The following is a 15,850-nucleotide window of genomic DNA, read 5'->3' as shown; positions in this document are numbered from 1 at the left end:
CAGCTGAGCAGACATTTGACCTCGTCCATACTCAGGTGCTGGAGATCTCGAAAAAACCGCTGCACATTGGAAAGGCAATGTGCTCGGCACTGAGCTTAAACATAGCTTGTCTATTCAGACTTCTATCCTCACACTCCTGGCCTGTAAGCACTCCTTTTTGGGAATTTGGAAGCCACAATGCAGCTTTCTGCCTGCCCACAAGAAAGAAGAAGTGCCCTAAGGGTCTGTGCAGAAAATCCACATGAGGATCCACCTGCACGGCCCTCTATGGCACCCCAATATAATAGGCCACCCTGTGCACTAATGCTCTGTCTGACACAGCCCGAGCCTCAACCACCTGGCAGCCATACAGATAGCGGGCCCCATATCGTACAGGTGTGAGCTGCCTTGACCTGAGTCTGTCATCTCAAACCAACCTGGGTATTCAGGTACCTGTTCCAGAACATAGCTCAAATTCCTGCCTGTGGAGGACCCTGAAGCACAAAAGAGTACTCCTCCTTCCCCATGGCAGGAAAACTAAATGTTAAAATGGTTGTCCAACCCTGAGTTTGGGATCCAGGTGCATGGAACAAGAAACAGCCCCCATTCAGGATGGGGATCAGGGCACAAATAGGCATTGTGACCCTCACCCTGAGAACCATTTCCAACAAGCCCCCACAGGAGCTGGACCAGGAACCCACAGAACGGGCCTGTCAGGCCCCTAGGCCCAGATCCTAAGCCTTGGTGGGGTTACTCAGTCACCAGGACCCAGAACCCATCTCTGGAATCCATGTTTTGACAGGAACCTTGACACGGTAAAACACAGTCTCCCCTTCCCCAGTAAGACACCAAACTCTTGGGTGCTTGTCAGAAACCCCAGATAGGAAGAAACCCCCATGGGCACATGAGGACACCCATTCATTCCGTGGCCATCCTAGACACAATCCAGTCAGAAAATCCTGCACTCCTGCATCCCAGCCGCCCGAATTTCAAATCCGAGGAGCTGCCCTCAGGGTCTGCAGATCAGGCCTGTCCTCACCTCGCCCCTTACTCGTACCCGATTTTGTGTCTGAATATTTTGGTTCCAGAGCCCTGAACCACATGGCCTCCAGGATGGGGCCTCCAGAACCACAGCACATCACTGGGCCTTCTTTCTGGAGGAAACTGCCCAACTCAGTTGCCCAAACCCTCCACATTAGGAGAAACCTGCAAGGCCCCTGACCTCACTCCAATTTCATAGGCCGCTCTGGAAAAAATGCACTGTCTGACACAGCCTCAGCACTTACATCCCGGAAGACATGCAGGTCAATGACGCTGAGTCCGAAGATTGAATCTGCCATGCTATTGGGACCTCATCAGAACCCTAGCTTAGGTTTTCAGGCCTCTGTCCCTAGAGTCCTATTCTGGAAAACCAATATATGGTCCGACCTGTGGTCCATGAGCCATACAAGAGAACCCCTCCTTTCCCGAGAAGGAAATCATTTTTATGGGAATTGGGTCTAACCCTTAGACTAGGAGAATGAGGATGGGCCCAGGGACTCCACCACATTCTAAGGTCCTCCTGGACACGAAGCAGCATTGGGACCCATTAGACTGAGAACTTCCATCAACAAAGATCACTTGGAACTTGGAACCAGTGATAGCGGATCAAGCCTGCCCTGTTCCTTAACTGCAATGGTATCGCGAGAAGGGCTTCCCAGGCCTCCATTCAGAGACCTGTGCTATCGAATCTTCCATATGGGGAACCTGGAGCCCTCTAAGCGGACTTCCCCTGTCCCACAGTAGGACACCTTGTTGTTTGGAGCAGCTCACAAGCTCCAGCTTGGGAAAACCTCTAAGGCTTCTTGAGAAAACCCCAACATTCGTTGGCCATCATGGATACAAACTCCAGCGTGAGCAGACATCTGACCCTTGACCATACTCAGGTGCTGGAGATCTCAAAACAACCGCTGTGCATTGGAACGGCCATGTGCTCGCCACTGAGCTTAACCATAGCTTGTGTTCTCAGCCTTCTGTCCTCACAGTCCTCGCCTGCAAGCCCTCCATATTGTGAATTCTGGAGCAACAGCACAACCTACTGCCTGCCCACCAGAAAGAAGAAGTGCCCTATGGGTCTGCACAGAAACCCCCACATGAGGATCCAGTTGCACAGCTCTCAACGGCACCCCAATATCATAGGCAGCCCTCTGCCCGAATGCTCTGGCTGACACAGCTCGAGCCCCGACCTCCGGTCAGCCACCCAGACAGCGGGCCCCATATCTGGCAGGTGGGTCCTGCTTTGGCCCGAGGCCATCATCTTGAAGCAAGCTGGGTAATCAGGTACCTGTCCCAGAACTTAGCTCAAATTCCTGCCCATGGGGGACCCTGAAGCAGAAATTAGTACTACTCCTGCCCCATGGCAGGAAAACTGAAAGTTGAGATGACAGTCCCACCTTCAGAATGTGAGCCAGGTGCATGGCCCATGAGACCACACCCACTCAGGATGGGCAGCTGGGCACAAACAGGCATTGTGACCTTCACCCTAAGACCCTTTCCAAAAATCCCCTTGTGAGCTGAACCAGGAGCCCACAGAGCGGGCCTGTCATGCTCCTAGTCCAAAATCCTAAGCCTTGGTGGGGTTATCCAGGTGCCCGGACCCAGAACCAATCTCTGGAATGCCTGTTTGGATGGGATCCCTGTGATGGAAAACCGTGCTCTCCCCTTCCCCCAGAAAGACACCAAACTCTGGGATGCTGGGCAGAATCTCCAGAGAGGTAGAATCTCCCATGGACTCATGAGGCTACCCCTCTATTCCATGGCCATCCTAGACACACAATCCAGACAGAAAAGCCTAAGCTCCTGCCCCCCAGCCTTCCGAATTTCAAATCTCGAGAAGCTGCCCTCAGGGTCTGCAGATCGGGCCTGCTATCACCTCCCCCCTAACTCTTACCCAAGTTTGTGTCTGAAGATTTTGGTCCCATAGTCCTGACCCACATGCACTCCAGGATGGGGCCTCGAGAACCACATCACATCACTGGGCCTGCTCTTCGCCCGTCTCAGTTTCCCAAGACCTCCAGATTAGCAGAAACCTGCAAGGCCCTTAAGCCCAACACAATTCCATAGGCCACTCTGGAAAAATGCACAGTCTGACAGAGCATCAGAACATACCTACAAGAAGACATGCAGGTCAATGGGAAAGGATGAATGCCCAAGACCGTGGTGGGTCCAAGGTGCTGGGTGTGCAGCCAGCTGTCTCGGTGTCTGTCAGAAAGTCTGGGCTCAGGCTATGTAAGACAGAGCATTAGTGGTTAGGGTAGTCTATGCAATTGGGGTGTTGCCGAGGGCCGAGCAATTTGATCCTCCTTTTGGGTTTCTGGGCAAGGCCATAGACAATGTATTTCTTCTAGTGGGCAGGCAGAGTGCTTCGTTTTGGCCCCAGTATTCCCAATCCGGAGGGCTTGTGGGCCAGGAGTGTGAGGACGGAAGTCTGAAAACTCAAGCTAAGGTGATGTTTTGGGCCAAGGACATGGCAGGCGCACTCTGCAGAGGCTGAATCTCCTGCATCTGAAGTCAGGGTGAGGATCAAACATTGGCTGCGGCTGGGGTTTGTATCCATGATGGCCCCTTCATGAAGCGGGGGCCTCATGAGGCTAAGGAGGTTTTCCCACGGTGAGTTTGTGAGTTGCTCCAAACCACAAGGTTTTCTTCTGCAGGACAGTGAGTCGTGTTGGATGACTCCAGGATGTCCTATACGGAAGGATGGATAGCAGGGTTCAAAGGATGGATGCCTGTACAGCATACCTCACATTCCCATTGGCTCTTTGTGACAAGACACGTTTGATCTGCTGGCTCTGGGGAAAGCTACCCAGGGGGCTGTGTTGAAACGAAATCTCCTGAGGATGGGTCATAATGGGGGTTTGTGTCCATGGAGACCTTGGAATGTGCTGGTGGCTCAGGGGCCCTGCAGAAATGGCCTACCTGAAGGGTTTGATAGAGCTCCAATAAGAAAGTTCCCCATGTGGAAATGAGAGAGGTTCTGTTTGGTGCCTCAGCAAAGCCCCAGATTCTGGTTTTCAAAACCAGTCCTCTGAGGAAAGACACCTGGAATCCAAAGCTAGATTCATATTAGGGCCTAGGGGCCTGTCCATTTCAATCTTGTCTCTGGAGACACTGTCTGAGTGTCTAAGTGGAGATAGCTGCTCAGCTGGTGTCAGAGTGCCCCTCTTAGTCCAGGGCAGCTTACACTATCAGGATGGCCTTGGGGGCCTTGGAGATTTCTCATAATCTGTAGGGTTGTGGCCAATGGATTGAGCAGAGTTTCCTTGGAGAGGACAGGTGTAGTCCTTCGGTGTGGCTCCATAGGCCCTAGCCTGGAAGGTGTGTGGGTCTGTGCTGTGAGCACAGAAGTCTGAAAACAGAAACTCGGGTTAGATGTGGCACCGAGAGTATGGTAGGCCAGATCTACAGACCATGAGGGAGCTCCTCGGCTATTGACAGAAGGGCAAGTGGAAGGCGGTCCCTCAGGCTTTTGTCTCTGGATGTTGTGTCCAGCATAGCCGTGGATTGTAGGGTGGCCTCAGTGGCTAAGGACGAGTCTCCCTCTCTGGGGATTTGGCCTAGCTCCCAAGAGTTTGGGGTCATTTTGTGGGAAACGTGGAGTCCTATTTTCTGGCTCAGGTGTCTCTCCAAAAGAGGGATATCAGAGCAGAGCCCCTGGTAGAGGCGACTGGAAAACTTGAACTCTGGTGAGGATTGGGAACACGGGGACTTTGCAAGCCCCATATGTGGGTTCTTGGTATAGGCTCTGAGAGGCCTTACTTCGACAAGGGGCTCACGCTGACAGTCACAATGTGAGTTTGTGCTCAAGGAGGAACTCAAGTTTGGGCGTGGCCTCAGGAGCTTTGAAGGTTTCTCCTACACTGTAGGTGTGACTCCATGGCAACAGCAAGCTTTACAGCCATGGGGAAAGAGGAGTTCTGATTTGTGCTTCAGGTACCCACCTGTGCGGGGATTTGATATAATGTCTAGGTTCAGATGTCTGAAAACCAAGGTTGGGAATACATGATGGCATAAGGCCATGGGGTGTCCGATGTGCTGAGTGTGAGGCCAGCTGTCTCCTTGTCTGTCAGGACATCTGGCCTCAGGCTGTGTCAGACAGAGCTTTAGTGTCCAGGGCAGCATATCCAATTGGGTTGCAGTCGAGGCCCGAGCAGGTTGATCTTCATTTGGGGTTTCTGGAGATCCCCATAGGGCAACGCAGAGGGCTGCATTGTGTTACCGGAATTCCCAGACTGGAGGGCTTGTTTGCCAGGAGTGTGAGGAAGGAAATCTGAAAACACAAGCTATCGTGAGGTTTGGGGCCAAGGACACGGCAGGCCGACTCTACAGAGGCTGAATCGAGGTCTCCTGCATCTGAGGTTAGGGCAAGTATCAGATGTTGCCTCAGGCTGCAGTTTGTGTCCACAATGGCCCCTGCCTGAAGGGGGTGGGGCCGTCATTAAGCCAGAGACGTTTCCCTATGCTGGGAGTTGTGAGCTGCTCCAAACCTCAAGGTTTCCTTCTGCAGGACAGTTGAGTCCTATTGGATGCTCCCAGGACGCCCTATACAGAAAGACTCGAAAGCAGGGGTCTAATCATGGATGCCTGGAAATGGCATCTCACATTCCCATTGACTGGTCGGGATAAGGCAGGCTCAATCTGCGGGCTCTTGGGCGAACTACCCAGAGGTCAGAGTTGTTGGACACTCCTAAGGACGGGTCATAAGTGGGTTGGTGGCCATGGAGACCTTGGAATGTGGTGGTGGCTCAGGGTCTTTGCAGGATTCTCCAACCCAAAGGGTTTGACTCAGCTCCAACAAGGAAGTTTCCCATGTGGAGATGAGAGGTATTCTGTTCGGTGCCTCAGGAAAGCCCCATATGCTGGTCTTCGAACCCAGGCCTCTGAGGAGTGACACCTGGAAACCAAAGCAAGAGTTGAGATTAGGGCCTAGGGGCCTGTCCGGTTCAATCTTCTGTCTCTGTGGACATATGTCTGCCTGTCTGCGTGGAAGTAATTGCTCAGCTTGTTTCAGAATGCCCCTGTGTGTCCAGGGCAGCTTCCAGTAGTGCGATGTCCTTGGGACCTTGAGGTTTCTCCTATTCTGTAGGGTTGTGGCCAATGGAATGGGTACAGTTTCCTAGGAGAGAGCAGGCACAGTCCTGTGGTGTAGCTCCAGAGGCCCCAGCCTGGAGGGTGTGTGTACCAGGGCTGTGCGGACAGACGTCCGCAAACACAAACTTACCTCAGGTTTGGGGCCGAGGTTATGTTAGGCCTTATCTACAGTTCATTAGGAGATATCCTCGGCATATGCAATGAGGGCGAGTGGGAGGCAGTTGCTCAGGTTTTTGTCTCTGGATGTTGTGTCCACGATGGTGGTTTAATGTAGGGGTGGCCTCATCGGCCAAGGAAGAGTATTCCCTCTCTGGAGATATGCCCAGCTCCCTAGAGTTTGGGGTCATTCTGTGAAAAGGGAGGAGTCCTGTATTCTGCCTCAGGTGTCCTCCTAATAGAGGGAATTTAGAGCGGAGCAGTGAGTACTGACAACTGCAATAGCTGCCCTCTGGTAAGGCCTGCGGGCTTATGTGCATGGCAAGCCCCATATGCAGGCTCCTGTTCCAGCCACTGAGAGGCATTACTTGAATATGGGACTCACGCTGAGGGCCACAATATGTTTCTGTGCCCAAGGCGGCCCTCAAGCACTGGCATGGCCTCTCAGACCATGGAGGTTTTCCTACACTGAACATTGGACAACATGCCAACTACAAAGTTTCTTTCCATGGAGAACGAGGAATTCTGATTTTTGCATCACGTTCACCCCTGAGCAGTGATTGGAGATAAGGTCTAGGTTCTGAAGCCTGAAAACCGAGGTTGGGAAGAGATGATGACCTAAGGCCATGGCAGGTCTGATGTGTTCAGTTTGCGGCCAGCTGTCTGGGTGTCGTTTGGGATGTCTGGTCTCAGGCTGTGTCAGACAGGGCATTAGTACATAGGGTAGGCTGTATAATTGCTTTACAGTCGAGTGGCGTGCATTAGATAATCATTTGGGTTTTTTATTAGCAGCATAAGGCAAAGTTTTTCTTCTGGAAAACAGGCAGAGTGCTGCATTGTGACTCCAGAATTCCCAAACTGGAGGGCTTGTGGGCCAGGAGAGTGAATATGGAAGTCTGAGAACACAAGCTAGGCTTAGGTTTTGAGGCAAGAGCACGGCAGGCACACTCTGCAGAGCTGAATTGAGATCTCATGCATGTGAAGTCTGGCAAGGATCAGACGTTGGCTCAGGTTGGAGTTTCTGTCCATGTTGGCCCCTTCAACAAGGGGGGGGTGCATTACGAGGCTATGGAGGTTTTCCCACGATGGGAGTTGTGAGATGATCCAAACTGCAAGCATTCCTTCTGCAAGAAAATTAAGACCTCTTAGATGGCTCCAGGGTGTCCCATAAGGAAGTTCTCCAGAGCAGGGTTCTAAGGATGGATGCCTGGGCAGCCAGTCTCACATTCCAATTTTCTCCTAGTTACAAGACACGTTTGATCTGCTGGCTCTGGGGTAGCAATCGAGGGAGGTGAGTTGAAATGGGCTCTCCTGAGGATGGGTCTTAATGTGGGTTTGAGTCCATAGAGACCTTGGAATAGGGAAGTGGCACCAAGGCCCTGAAGGATTCTCCTAACCAGATGTTTTGACACAGTTCCAAGGAGCAAGTTTTCCATGGGGAGACGAGATTTTTTCTTATTTGTGCCTCAGGAAACCACCCTATGCTGGTATTGGAAACCAGGCCTCTGAGGAGAGTTGCCTGGAAACCAAAGCAATGGATCGGATTAGGGCCTAGGAGCCTGTGGTTCAATCGTCTTCTCTGGGGACATCTGTCGACGGGTCTGAGTGGAGGTAGCTGCTCAGCTGGTGTCTGATCACCCCTGTTTCTCCTGGGCGGCCTACACTATTGGGATGTCCTCGGTGACTTTGGAGGTTTCTCCTAATTTGCAAGGCTGTGGCCAATGGAATATGAAGAATTCCCTTGGAGAGGGAAGGCACAGTCCTGAGGTGTGGCTCCAAGGACCCAAGCATGGAGGGTGTGTATGTCAGGGCTGTCGGGACAGAAGTCTGAAAACACAAAATCCGCTTAGGTTTTGGGACTTAGGTTTGGCAGGCCTGATCTATAGACCGTGATGAGAACTCTTTGGGATATGAACAAAAGGTGAGTGTGAGGCACTTGCTCAGGCTTTTGTCTCTGGATTTTGTGTCACCGATGGCCGTGGAATGTCGGGGTGGCCTCATGGGACATGAACGATTCTCCCTTTCTGGGGATTTGGCATGATCCCAAGAGTTTTGGGTCATTCTGTGGGAAGCAAGGAGGCCTATATGTATGTATGTTTGTTTGTTTGTTGTTTTTACCTCAGGTATACCACCAAAAGAGGGATTCCAGAGCAGATCTGGGGAGGGTCGACTGGACAACCCAAACTCTGGTTAACATTGGGGAACTAGGGGCATGGCAAGCCCTATATGCGGGCTCTTGTTCCGATCACTGAGAAGCTTTACATGAGAATAGGGCTCACTCTGAGGGTCACAATGTGTGTTTGTACAAACTGCGGCCTTAAAGGATAGGCGGGACCTCATGGGCCACGCTGCTTTCTTCTACAATGTACGTTGGACAGCATGCCAACCACAAGGTTTCTGGCCAAGGGGAAGGATGAGTTCTGATACTGCATCACGTTCACTCCTGGGCAGTCAGTGGAGATAACGTCTAGGTTCTAAAGCCTGAAAACCGAGTTTGGGTAGAGATGATGACCTAAAGCCATTGTGCATACAATGGGCTCAGTGTACGGCAAGTTTCTGGGTGCCAGATGGGAGGGCTGAGCTCAGGTTGTGTCAGACAGGGCTTTAGTGCACAGGCTAGACTGTATAATTGGGGTACGGGCGAGTGGCATGCAGGTTGTTCCTCATTTGGCGTTTCTGCTTATCCCTATAGGGCAACGTTTTTCTTCTGGAGGGCAGGCAGAGTACTGCATTGTGTCTCCAGAATTGCCAAACTGGAGGCTTGTGGCCAGGATTGTGAGGACAGAAGTCTGAGAACACAAGCTAAGCTTAGGTTTCGGTGCGAGGACATGGCAGGCACACTCTGCAGAGCTGAGTCAAGATCTCGTGTATCTGAAGTCAGGGTGAGGATCAGAAGTTGGCTCAGATTGGAGTTTCTGTCCATGATGGCCCATTCATGAAGGTGGGGGGGGCATCACGAGGCCATTAGGTTTTCCCCATGATGGGAGTGTGTGATGCTCCAGACCGCAAGGATTCGTTCTGTGGGACAGTTGAGACCTGTTGGATGGATCCATGACGTCCTATAAGGAAGTTCTCCAGAGCAGGGTTCTAAGGATGGATGCCTGGGCAGCCCTGGCATTCCAATTGTGTCCTAGCAACAAGGAAGGTTTGATCTGCTGGCTCTGGGGGAGCAACTGAGGGGGTTGAGTTGAAATGGGCTCATCTCAGGATGGGTCATAATGTGGGTTTATGTCCATTGAGATACTGGAATGGGGCGGTGGCTCCGGGGACCTGAAGGTTACTCCTAACTGGAGCTTTTCACAAAGCTCCAAAGAGCAAGTTGCCCGTGTGGAGACGAGATTTGTTCTGATTAGCACCTCTGGAAACCCCCATATGCTAGTATTGGAAACCAGGCCTCTGAGGAGAGATGCCTGGAAACAAATGCAATGGATCCAATTAGGGCCTAGGTGCCTGTCCTTTTCAATCTTCTTCTCTGGGGATATCTGTGTACAGGTCTGAGTTGAGGTAGTTGCTCAGCTTGGGACATGTCTCCCCTGTTTGTCCTGGGAGTCCTACACTATTTGGACGGCGTCGGGTACTTTGGAGTTTTCTCCTAATATCTAGGGTTTTCTCCAATGGAATGGGCAGGATTCCCTTGGAGAAGCAGGCACAGCCCTGAGATGTGGCTCCAGGGGACCCAGCCTGCAGGGTGTGTGGGCCAAGACTGTCATACAGAAGTCTGAAACACAAACTCGCCTTATGTTTTTGGACGTAGGTATGGCAGGCCCGATCTACAGACCATGCAGAGAATTATTCGGGGTATAAACAAAGGGCGAGTGTGAGGCACTTGCTCAGGCTTATGTCTCTGGATATTGTGTCAACGGTGGCCGTGGAATGTCGGGGTGGCCTCATGGGCCATGGAAGAGTCTTTCTCTCTGGTGATTTGGCCTGATACCAAGTGATTGGGGTCATTCTGTGGATGGGGGGAATCCTTTCTGTATTCATTTACCTCAGGTGTCTCACCAAAGAAGGATTCCAGAGCAGAGACCTGAGTAGAGGTGACTAGATATCTCGACCTCTGGTTAAGATTGGGAGACTTGGGGCATGGCAAGCCCCATATGTGGCTTTTGGTCCCGCCACTAGAGGCTTTACTTGAGGACAGGGGTCACGCTGAGGGTCACAATGTGTGTTTGTGCTGATCGCGGCCCTCAAGCATGGGCAGGGACTCATGGTCCACACTGGTTTCTCTTACAATGAACGTTGGACAACATGCCAACCACAGTGTTCTGGGCAGGGGGAAAGAGTTCTGATTTCTGCATCACGTTCTCCCCTGGGAAGTGAGTTGAGATACAATCTAGGTTTTGGAAGCCTGAAGACCAAGTTTGGGAAGAGATGACGACCTAGGCCATGGAGGGTCCGATGTACTCAGGGTAAGGCTAGTTGTCTGGGTTTCGGTCAGGAGGTCTGGGCTCAGGCTGTGAGAGACAGGGCTTTAGAGATCAGGCTAGACTGTATAATTGGGGTATAGTCGAGTGGCTTACAAGTTGTTCCTCATTTGGCATTTCTGAGTAGTCCCATAGGGCAAAATTTTTCCTCTGGAGGGCAGGCAGAGTGCTACATTGTGGCTCCAGAATTCCCAAACTGGAGGGCTTATGGGCCAAAAGTGTGTGGACCGAAGTCTGAGAACACAAGTATGCTTAGGTTTCGGGGTGAGGGCACGGCAGGCACACTCTGGAGAGCTGAAATGAGATCTCGTGCATCAGAAGTCAGGGCGTGGATCAGACGTTGGCTCAGGTTGTAGTTTCTGTCCAGGGTGGCCATTTCATGAAGGGAAGGGAGTATCATGAGGCCATGGAGGTTTTCCCACGATGGGAGTTGTGAGATGCTCCAATCTGCAAGGATTCCTTCTGTTGGACAATCGAGACCTGTTGGATAGCTCTAGGACATCCCATATGGAACGACGCCAGAGCAGCGTTCTAAGGAAGGATCCCTGGAAAGCCCGCCTCACATTCCAAGTGTATCCTAGCAACAAGGCGGGTTCCATCTGCTGGCTCTGGGAGAGCAACCGAGGGGGCTGATTTGAAATGCACTCTCATGCGGATGGGTCATAATGTGGGTTTGTATCCCTGGAGACCTTGGAATGGGGCAGTTCCTCAGGAAACCTGAATATTTGTTCGAACTGGAGGTTTTGACACAGCTCCAAAGGACAAGTTTCCCATGTGGAGATGAGATTTCCTCTGATTGGTAACTCAGGAAACTCCCTTATGCTGGTATTGGAAACCAGGCCTCTGTGGAGAAATGCCTGGAGACAAAATCAATGGATCCAATTAGGGCCTAGGTTCCTTTCCGGTTCAATCTTCTGCTCTGGGCATATCTGTCTATGGGTCTGAGGGGAGGCAGTTGTTCAGCTTGTGACAGATCGCCCCTGTTTGTCCTGGGCGACCTACACTATTGGGATGGCCTCGGGGACTTTGGAGTTTTCTCCTAATCTCCTACTGTGAGTTGTACAGTAGTGGCCAATGGAATGGGCAGAATTCCCTTGGAGAGGGCAGGCACTGTCCTGAGTTGTGGCTCCAGGGGACCCAGCCGGGAGGGTGTGTGGGCCAGGGCTTTTGGGACTGAAGTCTGAAAACACAATCTCGGCTTAGGTTTGGGGACGTAGGATTAGATGTTGGCTCAGTTTGTAGTTTTTGTCCATGATGGCCCCATCATGAAGGTGGGGGGGCATCACAAGGCCATGGAGGTTTTCCCATGGTGGGAGAATGTGATGCTCCAAACCGCAAGGATTCGTTCTGCGGGACAGTCGAGACCTGTTGGATGGATCCAGGATGTCGCATAAGGAAGTTCTCCAGAGCAGGGTTCTATCAAAGGATGCGTGGGCGGCCCACCTCGCATTCCAATTGTCTCCTAGCCACAAGGCATGTTTGATCTGCTGGCTCTGGGTAGGAACCTAGGGGGCTGAGTTGAAATGGACTCTCCTGAGGATCGGTCATAATGTGGGACTGTGTCCATAGAGAACTTGGAATGGGGCAGTGGCTCTGGGGCCCTGAAGCATTCTCTTAAACCGGAGGCTTTCACACAGCTCCAAAGAGCAAGATTCCCATGTGGAGAAGAGATTAGTTCAGATTGGTGCCTCAGGAACCCCCATACACTGGTATTGGAAACCAGGCATCTGAGGAGAGATGACTGGAATCCAAAGCAATTGATCCGAATTGCGCCTAGGGGCCTGTCCAGTTCAATCTTCTCTTGGCACATCTGTCTATGGTTCTGAGTGGAGGTCGTTGCTCAGCTTGTGTCAGATCGACCCTGTTTGTCCCGGGTGGCCTACACTTGTGGGATGGTCTCAGGGACTTTGGAGGTTTCTCCTAATATGTAGGGTTGTGTCCAATGGAATAGGCAGAATTCCCTTAGAGAGCGCAGGCACAGTCCTGAGATGTGGCCCCAGCTGTCCAGGTGACGGTCAGGAGGTCCAGGCTCAGGCTGTGTCAGACAGGGCATTAGTGCCCAGGGTAGACTGTATAATTGGGGTACAGTCAAGTGTCGTGCAGGTTGATCGTCATTTGTCATTTCTGTGTAGACCCATAGGGCAACGTTTTTCTTCCGGAGTGCAGGCAGAGTGCTGCATTGTGGCTCTGGAATTCCCAAACGGGAAGGCGTGTGGTCCAAGAGAGTGAGGACAGAAGTCTGAGAACACAAGCTACGCTTAGGTTTTGGGGTAAGGGCACGGCAGGCACAGTCTGAAGAGCTGAATCGAGATCTCATGCATTTGAAGTCAAGGCGAGGATCAGCCAATGGCTCAGGTTGGAGTCTCTGTCCATGATCCGCCTTCATCAAGATTGGGGGCATCAAGTGCCCATAGAAGTTTTCCCACGATGTGAGTTGTGAGATGCTCCAATCCACAAGGACTCCTTCTGCGGGACAGTCGAGAGCTGTTAGATGGCTCCAGGATGTCCCATAAGGAATGACGCCAGAGCAGTGTTCTAAGGGGGATGCCTGAAGAGCCCGCCTCTCATTTCAATTGTCTCCTAGTGACAAGGCAGTTTCGATCCACTGGCTCTGGCGGAGCAACTGAGTGGGTTGAGTTGAAGTGGACTCTCCTGAGGATGGGTCATAATGTGGGATTGCGTCCATGCAGACCTAGGAATGAGGCAGTGACTCAGGTGACCTGAAGGTTTTCTCTAAATGGAAGTTTTGACACAGCTCCATAGCAGAGTTTTCCCATGTGGAGATGAGATTTGTTCTGATTGGTACCTCAGGAAACCCCTATATGAAGGCATTAGAATCCAGGCCTCTGAGCAGAGATGTGTGGAAACAAAAGCAGTGGATCCGGTTAGGGCCTAGGTGCTTTTCCTGTTCAATCTTCTTTTCTATGAATATCTGTCTATGGGTCTAAGTGGAGGTAGTGGTTCAGCTTGTGTCAGATCGCTCCTGTTTGTCCTGGATGTCCTACACTATTGGGATAGCCTCGGGGACATTGCAGGTTACTCCTAATCTGTAGGGTTGTGTCCAAAGGAATGAGCAGAGAGGGCAGGCAGAGTCCTGAAGTGTGGCTCCAGGGGCCCCAGCCTGGAGGGTGTGTGGGCCAGGACTATGGGTATAGAAGTCTGAAAAAAAATTCACCTTATGTTTGTGGACATAGGTATGGCAGGCCCAATCTACGGACCATGAGGAGAATTTTTGGGGCTATGAACAAAGGGTGAGTGTGAGGTGCTTGCTCAGGCTTGTGTCTCTGGATTTTGTGTCAACAGTGGCCGTGGAATGTCAAGGTGGCCTCATGGGCCATGGAAGAGTCTTTCTCTCTGGGGATTTGGCCCTATCCCAAGTGGTTTCGGACATTCTGTGGATGGGAGGGGTCTTTTCTGTATTTATTTACCTCAGGTATCCCAGCAAAGAGGGATTCCAGTGCAGAGCCCTGAGTAGGGGTGACTAGATATCTCGACCTCTGGTTAAGATAGGGAGCGTTGGGGCATGGAAAACCCAATATGCGTGCTCTTGGTCCAGCCCCTGAGAGGCTTTACTTGAGGACAGGGCTCACGCAGAGGGTCCCAATGTGTGTTTGTGCCCATCGCGGCCCTCAAGCATGGGTGGGGCCTCATGGCAGCTGGTTTCTCCTACACTGAACATTGGAAAACATTCCAAGCACAAGGTTCTGGCAGGGGGTAAGAAGGAGTTCTGATTTCTGCATCACGTTCACCTGTGGGAAGTGACTGGATATAAGGTATAGGTTTCTGAAGCCTGAAAACCGAGGTTGGGAAGAGATGACGACCAAAGGCCATTGCAGTTCAGATGTTCTCAGTGTATGGTCAGCCGTCTGGGTGTCGTTCGGGAAGTCAGGCCTCAGGCTGTGTGAGATAGGGCATTCGTGCCCAGGCTAGATTGTATAATTGGGGTACAGTCGAGTGGCATGCAGGTTTATCCTATTTTGGGGTTTCTAGGTAGCCCCATAGGGCAACGTTTCTCTTCTGGAGGGCAGGCAGAGTGCTGCATTGTGTCCCCAGAATTCCCAAACTGGAGGGTTTGTGGTTCAAGAGTGTGAGAACAGAAGTCTGGGAACACAAGCTAGGCTTAGGTTTTGGGGCGAGGGCACGGAAGGCACACTCTGCAGAGCTGAATCGAGAACTCGTGCATCTGAAGTCAGGGCGAGGATCAGATGTTAGCTCAGGTTGGAGTTTCTGTCCATGGTGTATCCTACATGAAGGTAGGGGCTCACTAGGCCATGGAGGTTTTCCCATGGTGCAAGTGTGTGATGCTGCAAACCACAAGGATTCCTTCTGTGGGAGAGTCAAGACATTTTTGGATGGATCAAGGATGCTCCATAAGGAACTTTTCCAGAGCAGAGTTCTAAAGATGGATGCCTGGGTAGCGAACTCGCATTCCAATTGTCTCCTAGCAACAAGACAGGCTTGGTCTGCTGGCACTGGGTGAGCAACTGAGGGGCCCAAGCTGAAAGGGACTCTCCTGAGAATTGGTATATTTGGGTTTGTGTCCGTGGAGATATTGGAGTGGGGCGGTGGCTCCAGGGTCCTGAAGGATTCTCTTAACCAGAGGTTTTGACACAGCTCCAAAGTGCTAGATTCCCATGTGGAGACGAGATTTGTTCTGATGGGTGCCTCAAGAAACAGCCATATGCTGGTATTGGAATCCAGGCCTCTGAGGAGGGATGGCTAAGAAACCAAAGCAATTGATCCGAATATGGCCTAGGGACCTGTTCATTCCAATACCTCTGGGGACATCTGTCTACGGGTCTGAGTGCAGGTAGGTGCTCAGATGGGCTCAGATTACCCCTGTTTGTCCTGGGCAGCCACCAGTATTGGGATGGCCTCGGGGACTTTGGAGGCTTATCCTATGTGTAGGGTTGTGGCCAATGGAATGGGCAGAATTCCCTTGGAGAGGGCAGGTACAATCCTCAGGTTTGGCTCTAGGGGCCTGAGCCTGTAAGATGTTTGGTCCAGGGCTGTGGGGACAGTTGTCTGAAAACGCAAACTTGGCTTAGGTTTCGGGTCGTAGGTATGGCAAGACTGATCTACAAACCGTGAGGAGAACTCTTCGGGATATGAACAAAGGGCGAGTGTGAGGCGCTTGCTCAGACTTTTGTCTCTGGATATTG

This window comes from Neovison vison, chromosome 4 (genome assembly GCF_020171115.1).
Source record: "Neovison vison isolate M4711 chromosome 4, ASM_NN_V1, whole genome shotgun sequence".
Lineage (NCBI taxonomy): Eukaryota > Metazoa > Chordata > Mammalia > Carnivora > Mustelidae > Neogale > Neogale vison.
Note: the sequence above shows the minus strand (reverse complement) of the source record.